The following is an 18,348-nucleotide window of genomic DNA, read 5'->3' on the forward strand; positions in this document are numbered from 1 at the left end:
TTCCTCACAGCCTACCCTGCTCCTGCGCTCTGCCGGTCCGGGAAGCAGCTTCCCCCCCTGCAGTCTCCTGTGGCAGGCAGTCCCAAACATGCCCTGGTGTGGCTTGAGGCCATTTCCTCGCGTCCTATCACTTGTTACTTGGGAGAAGAGACCAACGCCCATCTTGCTCCAACCTCCTCCGTTCAGGGAGTTACGTTGGTCCAGACTAAGTAGCCCCAGTTCCCTTAGCTGCTCCTCACCAGACCTATTCTCCAGACCTTTCACCAGCTTCGTTTATGGTCACACTCCAGCACCACGGTGTATTTCTTGCATTGAGGTGCCCAAAACTGAGCAACACTTCCAGGTCTTTCTCTGCTGGACAGTTTCCAGCCCTGCTGCCCAAAGCTTGGAGCTGTGCATGGGGTTGTCACCCACATGCAGGACCCAGCACTTGACTTTGGTGAATCTCGTACAATTGGCCTTGATCCAGCCTGTCCAGGTCCCTCTGCTGAGCCTTCCTACCCTCAAGACTGTTCTCAAGTGTTGTGCTACATTTATTCATTTCTTCTTTGCACTGAATCTGTTTGTGCCAACATTGATTTTTCTGGCTTAAATATTTTCCTTACTGTTTACCTCTTTGATGAATGTATAGGCACTTAGCAGGCTTTCAGTATTTGGCTTTCTTAGCCTAAAAGAAATAATTCTCTCTTCTAAATTTCCATTTTTGTAGTCATCATTTGAACCTATTGCATGTTAGTTCATATTTCATACATGGTCAGGGTCATAAACTGTCCTTCAGAGGTGATCTTAGAGCATTGTTTGGATTTCTTTGCTGGGCATATTTCTACAACTGCATCTTAGGTTACATTTGGTATGTTGTGGTAAATTTGTAGGCACCATGTATATATTTAGCTTCTTTCCATATCAGTTGTTCTGGAGTGGCAGCAATGATGATAGGAATTTTAGCCTCTGAAGAGTAACACAGTTGGAACATCTGTTCAGAATCTTCAGTATCTTTGAGAAGGACTGAGTAAATACAACCCCAAAAGCAAAAGCCATGTCTGCCTTGTTCACACTTCTTTTAAATACAAAACTAACATAGAACAACTACCTGTGACCACATTCCAGAAGGATCTCTAAAGAGGAGAGGTAGTAGTCTGCAGTAAACTCTGATATTTAGCAGGAGCATTGAGATTCAGACAGTTTTCAGAAGTGGCCAGCAGGAGCAGGGAAGTCATTGTGCCCCTGTACTCCGCATTGGTTAGGCCACACCTTGAGTACTGTGTCCAGTTCTGGGCCCCTCAGTTTAAGAAGGACATTGAGACTCTTGAATGTGTCCAGAGAAGGGCAACAAGGCTGGTGAGAGGCCTTGAGCTCAAGCCCTATGAGGAGAGGCTGTGGGAGCTGGGATTGTTTAACCTGGAGAAGAGGAGGCTAATTGCACTCTACAACTACCTGAAGGGTGGCTGTAGCCCAGAAGGGGTTGGTCTCTTCTCTCTAGCAACCAGCACCAGAACAAGGGGACACAGTCTCAAGCTGCACCAGGGGAAGTTTAGGCTCGAGGTGAGGAGAAAGTTCTTTACTGAGAGAGTCATTCGCCATTGGAATGGGCTGCCCAGGGAGATGGTGGAATCACTGTCCCTGGAGATGTTCAAGAGGGGATTGAATGTGGCACTTGGTGCCATGGTCTAGTCGTGAGGTCTGTGGTGACAGGTTGGACTTGATGATGTTTGAGGTCTCTTCCAACCTTGGTGATACTGTGATACCTCAGGTCTCTTTCTGCTGGCCAGCAAAGATGTGGTGGGTTGAAATTTTTTCAGTTTTAGCTGGCAAAAAGGAGGAGTCTGCCCACACATGTAAATGATGAGATTGATAAATAACAAGGACCTATTTTCCCCACTGCTTTTGAGCAGCTTAGTCTGGATCTTTGGTTGCATGTGTCAACATCTACAAAAGAGACTAAGATTCTGCCCTTCTAGGCAAAGGTTTGGAAGGGTCCTGAATTTCAAAATGTGGGGAAGCAGTGATACCAAATCTTTCTGCCAGAATCTGACAAGGTCTTTTGCAGAACTGGACAACTGTACTCACAGGTCCCAGGTACATTGCTTATCCTGGAGAAGGCTCTGGGAAGAACTTAGAGCAGCCTTCCAGTAGTTGAAGTGGGCTACTGAAGAGATGGGGAGGAACTTTGTACAAAGGAACGGAGTGACAGTATCACAGTACATTAGAGGTTGGAAGGGACCTCCAGAGATCATCAGGTCCAATCCCCTTGCCAAAGCAGGATCACCCAGGGTAGTCCACACAGGAATGCATCCAGATGGGTTTTGAATGTGTCCAGAGAAGGAGACTCCACAACCTCTCTGGGCAGCCTGTTCCAGGGCTCTGTCACCCTCACTGTAACGAAGTTTCTCCTCATGTTGAGGTGAAATCTTCTATGTTCAAGCTTGTACCTGTTGTTTCTTGTCTTATTAATGTGCACCACTGAAAAGAGATTGGCCCCCTCCACTTGACACCCACCCCTTAGATATCTATGCACATCGATGAGATCCACTTTCAGTCTTCTCTTCCCAAGACTGAACAGCCCCAGGTCTCTCAGTCTCTCTCCATAGGGGAGGTGCTCAAGTCCCCTAATCACCCTCATGGCAGAAGGATGAGGGGAAGCCAATAAATCAGAATATTTTCTTCTGAAGTAAAATTTAAGCTCAGCCAATAAATTCTGCTCTGTCTATGAATCAATATGATCTTTTCCTCTGCAAAGTAAAAATAAAGATAAAACAGAAAATCATAATACAAATACAGATTTAACTGTGATTTTCATTTTCTCAGCTAAATCTCAAAAGGGTGAAACCACCTCATCCCATCCACAGAACCACATGTATAATTTTAAATGCTATACAGGGCATTTGGAGAATCCTAGAGAGCAGAATATTTCACCAGCTGTGTGGTCAATTTGCACAACACGTAGATGCAACCAATTTTTGCAGGCCTACCCAGCAAAATTCAGTTTTAAGCATGTTTTGTCTTGGGGAAGACAAACAAATAAAGGGCTTTGTGAAACCCTCCTCTAATGTGGCTCTGCAGAATCATCTTGCTTTATTTCTCAGTAACCTCTCAGCTCTAGCTTATGCTGTGCTTTAGAAAAGAAGATGGTGTCCTAAACCAACAAGCTGGAGAGTGGGAAGGGTGTTAGAAATGGAACACAAACAGTGCAGGGGATTTCCTGAAAGTCAATCTGTCAGGTTTACATGTTCTGTACTCTGATTGTCCCCATTTTTTAAACTTTCTTTTTCTTCTTCTTTTTTAAGGACTAACCTGCTGGCAGGACTGTGAAAAGCAATCCCCTCACTTTAGAAGACTGCTACAGAGGTGGCAAATGCCAATACACTGAAAAAAAGAAAACAGAGGTACTACACCCCCTAAAATGTTAACTGTGGCTCCAGTCAGGGCATAGAAGTGGACTTATAGAAAAACTCTGTGCATCATGTCATTCATGTGGCCAGCAGGAGCAGGGAGGTCATTCTGCCCCTGTACACTGCACTGCTTAGGCTGCACCTCGAGTACTGTGTCCAGTTCTGGGCCCCTCAGTTTAGGAAGGATGTTGACTTGCTGGAACGAGTCCAGAGAAGGGCAATGAAGTTGGTGAGGGGTTTGGAACACAAGCCCTACGAGGAGAGGCTGAGGGAGCTGGGGTTGCTTAGCCTGGAGAAGAGGAGACTCAGGGGTGACCTTATTGCTCTCTACAACTACCTGAAGGGAGGTTGTAGTCAGGAGGGGCTTGGTCTCTTCTCACAGGCAACCAACACCAGAACAAGAGGACACAGTCTCAGGCTGCGTCAGGGGAGGTTTAGGCTGGATGTTAGGAAGAAGTTCTATACACAGAGAGTGATTGCCCATTGGAGTGGGCTGCCTGGGAAGGTGGTGGAGTCACCATCACTGGAGGTGTTCAGGAGGAGACTTGATGGGGTGCTTGGTGCCATGGGTTAGTTGTTTAGGTGGTGTTGGATTGGTTGATGAGTTGGACGCGATGATCTTGAAGGTCTCTTCCAACCTGGTTTTAGTCTTATTCTATTTAAAAGCTCAGCATGAAAATGTGGATTCATAAGATACCAGAATTTTATTATTAATGCAGAAATCTGGAATTACTGAATTGTGGAGCCCTGGATCTTGCAAAGTGAGTGAGTGTCCTTCAGATAGAAAAGTGCAGCTGGGGCAGTGAGGTGGTGGGACAAAAGCAAACCTGCTTTAAAAGAGAAAATGCAAGCAAATATGTAAACTGTGAGTAATATGTAAGCAAGAAACACAATCTTTCTGTTTCTTCAGTCTTGAAATTTCAGCTTTGCAGACATCACAAGCATACCTTAGTTTACAGAAGAAAACTGTTATCCTAATTAGAGGAGACTAACACCATACCCTGCACAAGAAGGATTTGTTCTCACTCTCTTCTGGAGCCCTGGTTTCTCCCCTCTGCTCTGGGATGTATGGGGTGCTTTCAGAGGTGGTAAAAGGGTTTCTTGAATCCTGGATGTTAACTGTGACTAAAAGAACAAAAGGCACTCTTGTGGTAATTCAGCTGAGGAATTATTTTAGTAGGAGAGCACTCATTCTTGCCTGTAGTCCTCAATTAGTGCTAATTGTAAGTAAAAGCTTATTAGGAATATTTAAATTTTCAAGGCCCCCTGTACAAGCATATCTGAATTCCCAGAAGGTAGTTAGAGTGCAAAGTGTATTAATTAAAAAGCCACTTTGGGAAATCCTTCTTTGTTCAGTATTCATTATGAACATGAAAGACAGTGAACAGGTTTTGATTTTCCATGAAGGTTTTAGTCATTGTGACAGGGATTCAAATGGCAAGGAACAGCATTTGAGATGCTAATGAAATTCTGATCATTTTGCAGGACTCAGCCCTTTTATGACACTTCTGCCCCAAATGAAGCATTTGCAGAGCTTTGCAAAAATCCAGGAATGTGTTGTCAAACTGGGGATCCCCAAGGTGCTTTCTAAAGTGATTAATGATTTGGAGAACTTCAGTCTAGAGATGTAGTCCACAGCTCCTATTGGCCTGTCCAAACTGTTTATAAGACTCATAGCTCATTTTCCACAGCAGCTGTCCTTACCTAGGGTGACTGTTGGCCACATGGATATTTCTAAATTCCAGAAATCTGTCCTCATTTCATTTTCCTAAATATATCCTTTGATCAATATATGCCTTTCAGATTATCAAAATTCACAGCTCTCCACCACCGGAGACAAACAGCTCACAACTGGGAGGTGGTGTTTGCAGTGTAACCAGTCTTGCTTTACCAGTCTGGAACATCACACCCATGGAAAGAGACAACTTTGTGTATCAATAATATCACAGAATGGATTGGGTTGGAAAGGACCTTGAAGATCATCTAGTTCCAACACCCTGCCATAGGCACAGACACCTCCTAATAGATTAGGTTGCTCAAGGCCCCATCCAAACTGGCTTTCAACACTTCCAGGCTTGAAGCCTCCATAATGTCTCTGGACAACCTGTTCCAGTGCCTCACCACCTTCACAGGGAGCAGTTTCTTCCTAAAGTCTCATCTCAGTGGAGCTTCTTCCAGTTTGAAGCCATTACTCTTCCTCCTGTCACTCCATGCCTTTGGAAAAAATCCTGCTCCAGCTCTCATGTAGGTCCCCTTCAAATACTGCAAGGCTGCTCAGAAGGTCTCCCCAGAGGCTTCTCTTCTCCAGGCTGAACAAGCCCAGCTCTCTCAGCCTGTCTTTACAGCAGAGGTGTTCCAGCCCTCAGATCATCACTGTGGCCTCCTCTGGACCCTCTCCAACAGTTCCATGTCCTTGTGTTCAACACAAAAGTTCAGTTAGCTGTGAAAATTGATGTTGATTTGAAAGATTTACATACATTGGTCTCAAAACTGAAACTGAGTGAAGGTTTCTGATGTTACTCCATAGTATAAGACACACTTTGAACTCAGAACCTGAGTTAAGCTGATCTTAGCTCCAAGAGTCTCAGTGGAAAACCCCCAAACAAAACCCCCACCAAACAAAAAAATCCCCAACAAACAAACCAACAAACAAAACAAACCCCCCAAACAAACAAAACAATTTAGATGTAGAAGCTGTTGCTTATGGAAGTAATGGCCAGCAGATAAGGAAATCTTTTGATCTTAAACTGCTACTGATGCTGGTGGTATGACACATGGAAGCAGGAAGTGAAATCACCAAAACAATAACAAGCAGAAGGAAATTACATCTCCTGACCCTTAATCACAATCATAGTCCTTTTGCATGAAGAAAGCTGGATACATGCAAATTAAATATGTGAGTTTGGCTTTCATGTAGTTTTGGGTACCACAGGAGATTTTGGGAAGAGAGTATTCCACATGGATTGCAATATTATGACTGCAGTATGGTGTGGGGTTGGGTTTTGGTTTGGTTTTTTAGTGTATGTGTGTTTTCCTTTTACCACTTTCATTTTATTCTTGAGAAGTTTGCTGATTTTAAACAGGGTTCAATGTTATTTTCTCAACAGATAATACATGAGGTTAAGACTAAATGGGCAGCAGAAAATCCCTCAGATAAATATTTGATGTGTGTGCATCCATCTCTCTTATGTGCCTTCTGAATGTGTTTTAAGCACTCTGGTCTGTAGGTATTTATGTCCATTTGGGAAGGCCATTTAGATCTTAAAATGTATCAGTGCCAAATAGTGTCAACTAAAATGCAAAGGATTTACTCAGAAGCCAACCATAGGCAGCAATTAGAGGAAACAAACAGGCATTTGCTTTAGCAGAGGGCTTTGGAGTAGATGATTTCTAGAGGTTCCTTCCAACCCCTACTATGCTGGGATTCTGTATTGGGCTAGATGGAGGTTGTTGAGCCAGGCTTTGGGAGGCAGGACCATCTGCTCTTCAGATAAATATGTGCAGCATATGCAGAGAAATGCAGAGCTTTGCTTGGAGCACTGTGGCTGGGTCACTGCACAGCAAGCCCCAGCGGTGCCTTACAAGTCAGCACTCTGCTGAGTTTAGCCTTTAGCCTGTGTTTAACCACAGACACACCCTCTCCACTGCCCAGTCCTGCGTCAAGTTACCTCAAGGCTTGGTGCATTTCCCCTTATGGCAAAGGCAACTGGTCTCCTGGGCTGCACTAAACACGTCATTGCCAGCAGTTCAAGGAGGATGATCCTGCTGGTCTGGTGAGCACTGGTGAGGCCATGCCTGGGGTGCTGGTTCCAGTTCTGGACTCCTCAGTACAAGACAGACATGGACATACTGGTTCTTCCAGTGAAGGCCCATGAAGATGATGAAAGGACTGGAGCACCTCTCCTTTGAAGAAAGGCTAAGAGAGCTGGGTCTGCTAAACCTAAAGAAGGGAAGGCTCAGGAGGATCTTACAAATGTCTATAAATACCTGACAGGAAGGAGCAAAGAGGACAGAGCCAGGCTTTTCTCAGTGGTGCCAGGGACAGAACCAGAGGCAATGGGCACAAACAAACACAGGAGCTTTCCTCTGAACATCAGGAAACATTTCTTTACTGTGAGGATGGCTGTGCAATGGCACAGGTTGCCCAGAGAGGTTGTGGAGTCTCAGTCTTTGGAGATACTGAAAAGCCACCTGGACATGCTGCTGGGCAACCAGCCAGGGAGCTGGACCACACGACCCCAGAAGTCCCTTCCAACTTCAACCATTCAGTCTCCATAATTTGGAAAATGAATGGTGGTACTTGATGATCTTAAAGGTCTTTTTTAACAAAGACAATTCTATGATTCTATTCTATGATCCTAATTAATTCCAAACCTACAAGTCCAGCACAGTTCTGGCAGAGCCTGGACATCTCCTTGCACTCATATTTGTGTCTTAGAAATACAGTGCATCATGGATGAGTGGATTTCTTTTAGGTCTTGCAGTTTCTCTACATTCAGACCCGAAGCATTTTGGACCTTTGGCCCTGGATTTGAACTAGCAATTTAGCTCTTCCTACTTCTGTGCTTCCCTAGAAGTCCTCCACCGCAATCTCAAACGCCATTTCCACCAGCTGACGTCTTTAATCATCCATCATCTTAATCAGTCATCTTTTGTGTGTTTTATTCTGCAGTTGTGTATATGCCAGTTCAGTTAATCTGCCTGATACACAACATCCAGTAATTGCTAACAAAATGATTATTGTTTTTTGCCAGAAACAAACCAGAAGCAAATGCTGCCACTGACACTCTTTGAGATAATTGATATTTTTCTTGCCAGTAATGTGTGATTACTCTGTAGCTATTTTTGCATGTAACAGATTTCTCAGTTCTAGCAGGAAGACTGAGGTCCCTGTTCCCTCTGGATGGAGAGAGGGCTCAGCACCCAGGTCTCTACTTGATACAGTAATTTACAGGAGCTTTGCATTATTCCAGTTTGTACCCTGAACTTGGATACTGGTACTTGCTATCAAAGTATCCTATCCATGCCCTGACAGGCAAATTCTCCTGCTTTTCTTTAAGGGAATATATTTCTCTCCAAGCCTCAAGGTTTGTGTTTGCAGTTCTGAAACTCCAGCCCTTCCCAACTTCACAAAACACCATTTCAACAGAAAACATCATTTAGTTAGGAAACACTCACATTGCACCTATGGGTCCAAAGGTCTGGAGGAGACCACAAAGATGACCAGAGGACTGGAGCACCTCTCCTGTTAAGACAGGTTGAAAGAGTTGGGGTTGTTCAGCCTGGGGAAGACCTATCCACCTTTTAGTATTTGAAGGGGGATAGAGGAGAGCTGGCTGGAGAGGGACTTTTGACAAAGGCATGGAATGACAGGACGAGGGGGAATGGCTCCAAGCTGGAAGAAGCTCGACTGGCGATTAGACATTAGGAAGAAATTCTTCCCCTTGAGGGTGGTGAGGCACTGGAACAGGTTGCCTAAAGAAGCTGCGGAGGCCCCAAGCCTGGAATTGATGAAAGCAAGGTTGGATGGGGCCTTGAGGAACCTGGTCTGGTGGGAGGTGTCTGTGCCCACAGCAGGGTGTTGGAACTAGATAATCTTTAAAGTCAAACCCAACCTATTCTATGATCATAAAAGCACCACAAAACCAGCATTGAGGCTGCATTTTGTGCTGCTGTAATACAGAGGACCGATGTGCTTTTATACATGACAGTAATGATCCTCATCATCACTCATGACTCACAGTCTCCAAGCTGATTTGCAAATAAATATGAAGGAAATAAAAATAATCAGGGCTTTCTTTGAAGGGTTGGAGTTTTATTGCTGTTCCAGGATTTTTGTTTGGTCTTCTGAACATTCAGAACAATGTGCTGTTCCCAGATGCTCTTTCTAACGCTGTGGACAGTAACAATAGTGTATTCACGTGATTGGGAAAAGAATTGAGCTCTGAAGTATCTTTATTGGACTCTATTAAGGTTATTTCTTGTAGAATAAAGACATTTTGTATGAAAAGAACTCTGGTCCAACGTTGGAAACTCCCAGGTGGACCTGAGGGAGCAATTATGCAAGCAACCACCCTCAGAATAAATCCATCTGAAGAAAGATTTCAATCCAGCTGAAAATATGAAGCTGATTTACAGCACAGACCTGATGCAGAAGTTCTAGGGTCATGATGTTATTTCCACTTTCTGGTAAGGATGAGTGATCTAAAAGATCACAACTGAAAGGGCTAACCTTTTTCATGCGTGAAGCTTTAAGGTGACACACTGCACCTTCCCTACCTGTACAGCATGTTTGTACCTCCTTGTGATGCAGCCTGACAGACTGCTTCATAGAAAGCATGGATTTCAAAGCCCAAGCTGTCAAACTACAGCATGACAGCATCTTAAGATAAAATTGCTTACTTTTCCTGTAATGTATCTGCAAAAATCTTGTGTGCTGTCTTTACTGGAATATAAATGCTAATGTGCCATTACATCTCCATAATGTACATGTGATCAAGCATACAGCTTTGAATTGTTCATCTATTGGATCAAAGATGAAAATAATCTCAGCCTGCCTGGGCAAGTTAGGTACTAGAATGCTCATGAGGAGAAAAAAAAAAAGAAGTGTTCTGCTCTTCCTAGTGCTGAAACTGAAAAAATAATGACTGAATTGACATGTGATTGAAGGTGGTGAGTCAAGTGATTTTCCTGCTTAGGGAAATTGTACTGTTCCACTCATACAGGATAGAGATGTTATATATATATATATATATATATAATCTTAGAAGCTTTTTGGTTGGAAGATCATTGAGTCCAACCATCCTCTAACTCTGCCAAGGCTGGTGCTAAATCATGTCCCTTAGCAGCACACCTCTGCTTCTCTTAAAGACCTCCAGGCATGGAGATCCTGTTCCAGTGTTTGAGAGTCCTTTCAATGAGGAAGTTTCTTCTCCTATCTATGCTAAAACTCCCCTGGTAGAACTTAAGGCCAGTTCTTCTCCTCCTATCACTTGTTTTGAGGGAGAAGGGACCAACACCCACCTGACTCCCACCTCTTTTCAGGGAGCTGTAGAGAGTGAAAAGGTCTTTACTCAGCCTCCTGTTCCTACACAACGATTTCTGGGGTTTGATTCATACAAGCATAAGGTTTTGCTATGTTTGCAGGTACCATGGAACAAGAACTTGCTAGCACTGTCATAACTCCGAATGTTACAGTATTCTCTGGACCCTCAATCTGTGAAAAGATAGATGGCCTACTTTAAAGGCACTGTAATTTCTGTGTGGGACTTCCTCTCATGAAGACATAAAAATCTCTAAAAAAGATTTGTAGAAGGAACATACACTGAGCAGGGTAGGGAGACATATGTTGCTAGAAACCAGGACCCACTGCAGCAGAGTCTTGTTAATCTTCAGAAAAGAAGCTTTCTGAGATGCCTGCACTTGTACAGCAGCACACTAACAGGTAAGTATGTCTTCCTGTCTTTCCTGGTGCCATGTCTGGATGACTGAGACATTTTAGGAGCACATTGTGTCCTTTCATGCCCTCCAACACTAAGCCTCTCTGTGAGGAACTGCAGACAGGCTTGTTTCAAAGTGTACTAAAACAAAGTGACCTTTCCATATGATCTCTTTCCTGCACTGAAATGCTGTTCTCTTGTGTTGCTTGGAAACACTTGGGCTACTTATAGTTACAGCCACCAAATCCCTTCATTATTTGTCTCTAACAGTGCTTGGCCCTGATCATGGGATTTTCATGAAAGGAAAGACAGGTCAATCAGGACCTTTGGAATATCCCTTCTTGTTCTGAATTTTCACTGATGACATTTCTGGTTGTTTTAGTGTTTTGGTTTGGGCAGGGTTCCCCCTCCTGCCCCCAGGAATTCCATTAAACACAAACTTCACACAAATACCAGAAGAGTATTCCTGGCTTTCATTGTAAGGACTCATCAAATAGGCTTTACATTAAAATATACTGAGGTTCTTCCTTTCCTGATAGCAAAGATCATCAGGAAAGCACACTGGTGTGACTGGCGAATGCAGGCTGGGATTCTGGGGGCTGTCCTCTCAGCAGTCCAGAGTTGGTATGAAGACCAGAGAATAAGGCATTTCTGATTCCAGTTCTGCTGCTGGAATCAGTTGCAAAGCCTACTTTAATGGCCTACTTTTCATTAAAGCAGCTACAGAGATCCTATTTATGAGGATGCAGATGCTGGAGAAGCTCTGGAAAACAGTGTGGTTTAGGAGATGAAGGGCAAAAGCAAAGCCTGTCATTTGATCACTTACAATCCTTTGCTAGCCTGATTTTCAAATAATTGCCTCAACACTTTAATCACAGCTGTCTGGACCTTTGTTTCTATAGGTGGATTTAATTCCTCGTCCTTTCTTTTCAAGTTCTACTCAGTGCCACCAGGAGGTGTCCATGTGCTATTTACCGGTTAACTTCTGGGGTGTTTGCCTTTTTTTTTTCCCTTTTGCTTTTTTTTTCTCTGGGGTGGGGTGGGAGGGTTCTGTAACACCACAGTGGCAGCAGTTCTTAGATCATTATTTTGCACTGTTGTTGTGTGCACTTCCAACCGAATGAGGATGTTGTGTTTGTGTCTAGAGTTAATTCTTTCCCTGGCTAAGAAGAGCTGCAGATGAAAAAGACCTGTGAAATCATCCATCTTCTTCCCTTCCAGCATGCCCTGCTCTCTGAAGTATACTCTGTAATGTAGTGAGGATATCAGTCTGTTGCTAGGGCAATGATGACTATAATCAGATGTTACACACCCTACATTTTGCCTGCATTGCAGGATCAAAGATGGTGCTGTAGAAACAAAGATCTTTTGCTGAGTCACTGATCTGTGCCCTCTTGGCACTTGTGTATCCAGGATTAGTAAGGGGATGAGTGTATGCTACAGAAAGCTAAATATCACACAGTATTTTTTAATCTTGTGTGTTCCCCTTTGGTCTGTGATATTTAACTGGAAAACACATAGTACAGTTTCAGTGTATAAAACCTGTACAGATCCACAGGACCTCACAAATGACTACAAGATCCCTCATTACCACTGCAGCCTAAAGCAGTGCCCTGTTTGTTACCACGTGGGTATTCACAGGCATTCATTAGCGTGAACAGTAAATCTGATTTCATTTGAAACATCAGATAGAAATAATTAGTTGATAAAATCTGATCAGCCTTGCCTGGTGATATGATGCATGTTCAGATGTATTCCATGAGATCTCCTGAAAATCTTAGGCCAAGCAAATAACCATGCAGCCTGTCGCGGCTCTACCTGCAGAGCTGCACGTGAGGGAGGGCAATGTGCAGCAGTGGTGCTTTTCCAGTGGCTGTGCAGTCAGACTGAGTGTTTCTGCCTTCAAATGCATCTTGCAGTTAATCTGTGTTTTGGTAAAGTGCACATAGTTCATATAGACTACACAATCAGTTTGGCTGGAAAAGTCTCCAAGCATTAACTCCACCAAGGCTGGTACTAAGCCATGTCCCTCAGGAGCATGCCTCTGCCTCTTTTAACCACCTATAGGGATGGGGATTTAACCACCTCCCTGACTGAGAATCCTTTCAGCAAAGAAGTTTCTTCTAATATCCAACCTAATCCTCCCCTGGTGCAACTGGAAGGCATTCCTTCTTGTCCTGCCACCTGCTACTAGGGAGAAGAAACCAACAACCATCTTGCTCCTTTGAGGGCCCCAAAACTGAATCCAGGACTCAAGGTGTGACCTCACCAGTGCAGAATACAGGGGGACAATCACCTCCCTAGTCCTGCTGGCCACACTATTGCTGATCCAGGCTAGGATGCTGGTGGCCTTCTTGGCCAGCTGGGCACATGCTGGCTCGTGTTCAGCCAGCTGTTGACCAATACCCCATGGGCACCTTTCCAGCCACTTTGCCCCAAGCCTGTAGCATTGCAGGGGGTTGCTGTGACTCAAGACTGAAGTATACATCATCAGACAGAAAAAGGTCTTGAAATACAGTAGCATATTGTAAGTGTGATGGTCAAACTTCTTAAAACATTTAAGAGATTTCCAAGTTTGCCAATTTTAATTTAGCAGATTTCACTGAGGCCAGGCTACAGGTCTGTTAACTATAACCCCATTCCACCAAAAACCTAGCATGGCCTCTTCCAGGAGGAGTGATTGGATTCCCACGAGCTGACAGCAGTTTCAGGATTTATCCAAGTGGTTCCTTACCCCAGTGACTCATATGTCCCGTTCTGTTGATAAATACTGCAGCAGCAGATAGGTATCAGTGCTGTAGCTGAGGTGTGAGCTTTGCCAGCACGTGTTCTGCCATCAATAGCCAGTGAAATCACTGAACTGAAAAGAACACTGGACAACAGAAATAATTTTACAAGCTCATGAGTTGACTGAACTAGTAGGAAAGAGTGCAAATGGACTGACAATGAATGACATTGCATGGCTGATTTATTGGCCACGTTACTACAATCTGAGGTCCCAGGGACTAACTAACTTACCCTGTTAAGACAAACACATGGTTTTGCTGAGGTACACACTGCAATGATGAACTTTTTTGGACAATCACACTGCTGGTGGTCTTTCTTCAGTGAAAAAAGAGATATACAGATGGAAGCCTGCTAGCAAGGTGTCAAGGGCTGGGGCAGGGCTGGCCACTAAATGTGTGACAGAGGTTCTCTATGAATGCCTCTCCCTTCTCAAAGGGAAGAGAAAAGGAGTAAGGGAAAGGGACTGATGGGCTGGGAAAGAAAACTAAACCAGTTTTCATGAAAATAATTATAATAAAATTAAATAGATCCAAAACTTAATATTGAACCCAACCCCTGACAGCAATTTGTCAATATTGCCACTGATGCTGTGGCAGGCACTGGGAAAGGCCCAGACTGTACTCACTAGTCAATGGGAACCAAGTTCAGGAGGTGGATTCTAAAACCACATTTGGGAACACATGGGTCAGAATAAAAGGCAGAATGGACAGAGTTTTCCTTGAACACTGGCTACTGAATAAAAGCCTTGACCCTAGTGATGCCTCACCTTTATATTGCACACATTGAACAGCTTAGGGTCATCTGAACTGTCTGCTCCTCCCCACAGGTGCAGCCTTTTACTCTACACCCCAAGGTGGCACAAAACATGTAGCAGTGCCCTTGGTCAGCAGACCAACCCTTGGTGCTAACTCTCCCCATCACGTTCTCACTGCTAGCAGCAGCCACTGTGTGTGCAAAGCTGCCCTGAGCTGCACAACGTGCTGGCACAGAGCAGAGACTGAGCTGGGAAGAGACAGCACTGACCAGAATCAGTTCTGCTCTTGCTCAAACCAGGACATAATGAAATGGATCTGTCAGCACGCAGTGAGGTAAGAAGTCTGTCTAGCATATGACAGAAGAAGCTATTTTCTGCATTGGGCTCCATCTGCCTTACCACGAAGAAGATACATTCTCCTCATATTGCTGGCCTATCCTCCTGAATTCACACATCCTTCCTGGTTCTATTGCCTGTGTCATGCTGAAAATATTGAAGTAGCTCCCCCTTTGAACACTGGTCAAAAGGAATTAGAGAAACAAACTTTCCACTATAATACTTCAGGCAGTTAAGTATCCAGGAAGTCAATACAGCACTCCACAGCCAGACACTTCTAGGGTATTAATTACATGAAGGAAGCACAGGACAGAAAATAAACCAGACAGAAAGAGAGAGCGAGCAAAACAAAGAAGTTGAGGCAAAACCATAATCATAGAATGGTTTGGGTTAGAAGGGACCTTAAAGATCATCTAGTTCCACCACCCCTGTCATGGCAGAGACACCACCTACTACTAGACCAGGTCGCTCATGGCCCCATGCAATCTGGGTTGGAACACATACAGGCTTGGGGCCTCCACAAGTGCTCTGGGCAAGCTGCCAGTGCATCACCACCCTCACAGGGTAAAAATTCTCCCTAACATCTAATCTCAATGCAGCTTCTTCCAGTATGAAGCCACTACCCCTCACCTCATCACTCCATGCCTTTGTCAAAAAAGTCCCACTCCAGCTCTCCCGTAGCTCCCTTCAAATACTCTAAATGCTCTAAGGTCTCCCTGGAGCCTTCACTTCTCCAGGCAGAACAAGCCCAACTCTCTGTTTGCCTTCATAGGAGAAGTACTCCAGCTCTCAGATCATCTTCATGGCCTCCTCTGGACCTGCTCAATGTAGGAATACTGCTGAGATAAAGCCAACTTTGTCAAAATTGAGATGGTATTATTGTGCTCAATCTCCACAACAGCTCTGTCTTTTCTTTGTGCAAAATTCCCTGGCATTTCTGAAACACAAAGTTGAAATACTAAGCATACCTGGAATTATTCACTGTTTAGCTGAGGAAGGTTTTCATACTGCAGCAATTCCAGCTTAACCACTTCAGTAGCTGCTCATCTCCTTGTGGACACCAGATAAGATCATGATTCATTTGCAGGAACTATTACTCCTGTCATTCATAGAAGGATACACTTTAAAATTGTGGGAAAAAATATGACAAGGGAAATAGCAGGGAGGAGTAGCAGGTATACTGACCTTTTCCTATGGATGAATTGTGGTATGGAAGGTCATGGGGAAGTTTTGGCTTTAAATGATCATTTGAGGAAACAAGGGGGGGTGTATGTTTGCTGCAGTCTTTTAATCAAAGCTTTTTGAAACACATGGACAGCACAAATGGAAATAAGCAGAAACAAGAAATGGCAACATCTCTGCCTTATTCTAGCTCTGTATTCTTTGTGCTTCAGGTGGATGGAGAGTCTAAACCCTGCAAGCACAAGGCTTGCAAACAGTCACAGATTTTATTACAGGCAACAAGAACATGAGTACAGGGGTTATCGTTGGAGGCAATGGGATCTCAGGGGGAAGGAAGCACTGAAAACACAACTCAAAAGAGGCAGTAAAACAAACCACCACCACCCCCACACACAATATTCCCACCAAACCAAACCTTTAAGGAGTATTCTATTAAGCTGGCAGTTCAGCACTAGCCTTTCAGGTTTATAGAACTTACAGAGAGGTGTTTGCTGTTAAACATTTTAATGTTTTTACCTGTCCTGAGAAAGACAAAGCTGGAACAGAAGCCAGAGTGGCAGGCTTACTGTGGTAGTTTTAGGCTGTGCCTAGAAAATTTTCCACAGACCTTGAACAGAAAGTGATAGAATGTAGAGAAATTGCCATTGGATGTAAAAAGGAAAATAATGATAAGGTCTAAATAACCCCATTGGTCTGGAAGCCAACAGGGCATTGAGTCCATCATCAGTAAATGTGCAAAAGACACCAAGCTAGGGGCAGGAGTGGATCTGCTGGAGGGTAGAGAGGCTCTGCAGAGGGACCTCGACAGGCTGGACAGATGGGCAGAGTCCAACGGCATGAGATTGAATACATCCAAGTGCCGGGTTCTGCACGTTGGCCACAGCAACCCCAGGCAGTGCTACAGGCTGGGGTCAGAGTGGCTGGAGAGCGGCCAGGCAGAGACAGACCTAGGGGTGCTGGTCGATGGTAGGCTGAACATGAGCCTGCAATGTGCCCAGGCAGCCAGAAGCGCCAGTGGCATCCTGGCCTGCATCAAGAACAGTGTGGCCAGCAGGAGCAGGGAGGTCATTCTGCCCCTGTACACTGCACTGCTTAGGCCGCACCTCGACTACTGTGTCCAGTTCTGGGCCCCTCAGTTTAGGAAGGAGGTTGACTTGCTGGAACATGTGCAGAGAAGGGCAACAAAGTTGGTGAGGGGCTTGGAACACAAACCCTATGAGGAGAGGCTGAGGGAGCTGGGGTTGCTTAGCCTGGAGAAGAGGAGGCTCAGGGGTGACCTTATTGCTCTCTACAGCTACCTTAAGTGAGGTTGTAGCCAGGCAGAGGTTGGTCTCTTCTCCCAGGCAACCAGCACCAGAACACGAGGGCACAGTCTCAGGTTGTGCCAGGGGAGGTTTAGGCTGGAGGTTAGGAGGAAGTTCTACACAGAGAGAATGATTGCCCATTGGAATAGGCTGCCCGAGGAGGCGGTGGTGTCGCCATCACTGGAGGTGTTCAGGAGGAGACTTGATGGGGTGCTTGGTTGCATGGTTTAGTTGATTAGGTGGCGTTGGATGATAGGTTGGATGCGATGATCTTGAAGGTCTCTTCCAACCTGGTTTATTCTATTCTATTCAGCAAGTTGTATAAGCTCTCTTTTTGACTTCCTTTGCTCTAGCAGATACTAAGTGGTGCTTCTGCTGGCTTGCTGACCTTGGCTGTGTTCCTTTGCTGTGGCGAAGTACTAACAAGCTCAAAGTAATAACTTTGCTGTTCTTCCTCTCGTCCAAGGTACAGGGAGGGGGAAGCTGTTGGTAACCCCCTGGTTTTGTCCAGGGGTGTTCTTGTGTTGTTTATAAATTGTAAATATATGTACAAAATAGACAATGTTTACATATTCATTGCATTCCATATTTTTAGATTGTAGTTTTGCTTGTAAATACAGCTCCAGTTGCTTTCAGCTGAGCTGGGCTGGCAATTTTATGTTGGGGAGTAATTTCAACCCACCACACTGACTGAAAAACGTAACTAGAAAAGGGGTGGAAAAAAGTAACCCAGGTGTGTTTCAAAAACCAGCAAAGGCCTCCATAACTGTTTTAAAAATCAAAAGAAAACAAGAGAAGAAATAGAAGAAACAGGTACCAAATAGAGAGGAAAGGCTGAAATTCATTTTATTTCACAACACAGAAGAGTTAAGAAGGAAAAAGTGTACCGAAATAAGAGCACTGAAGGAAAATAAGTGAAGTCAACTCTTTAATGCACTATCATTTACTACTCATTCCACTACTGCCTTTGTCTGTGGCATTTTATTGATGATGTCTCATGGATCATCAATAAAATGGCACTATATAAAGCCCTGGAATCTTACTTCCTTCTGGTGTTTGTGATAGATTGACAGCAGCTAGTCCATGATAAAGGGGCAACCGGTTCAGCTCGAAGAACTTGATGCAAGAGCAGAATGGGGGAAATGACTTAAAAAAAC

This window comes from Dryobates pubescens, chromosome 14 (genome assembly GCF_014839835.1).
Source record: "Dryobates pubescens isolate bDryPub1 chromosome 14, bDryPub1.pri, whole genome shotgun sequence".
NCBI classification, from domain to species: Eukaryota; Metazoa; Chordata; class Aves; order Piciformes; family Picidae; genus Dryobates; species Dryobates pubescens.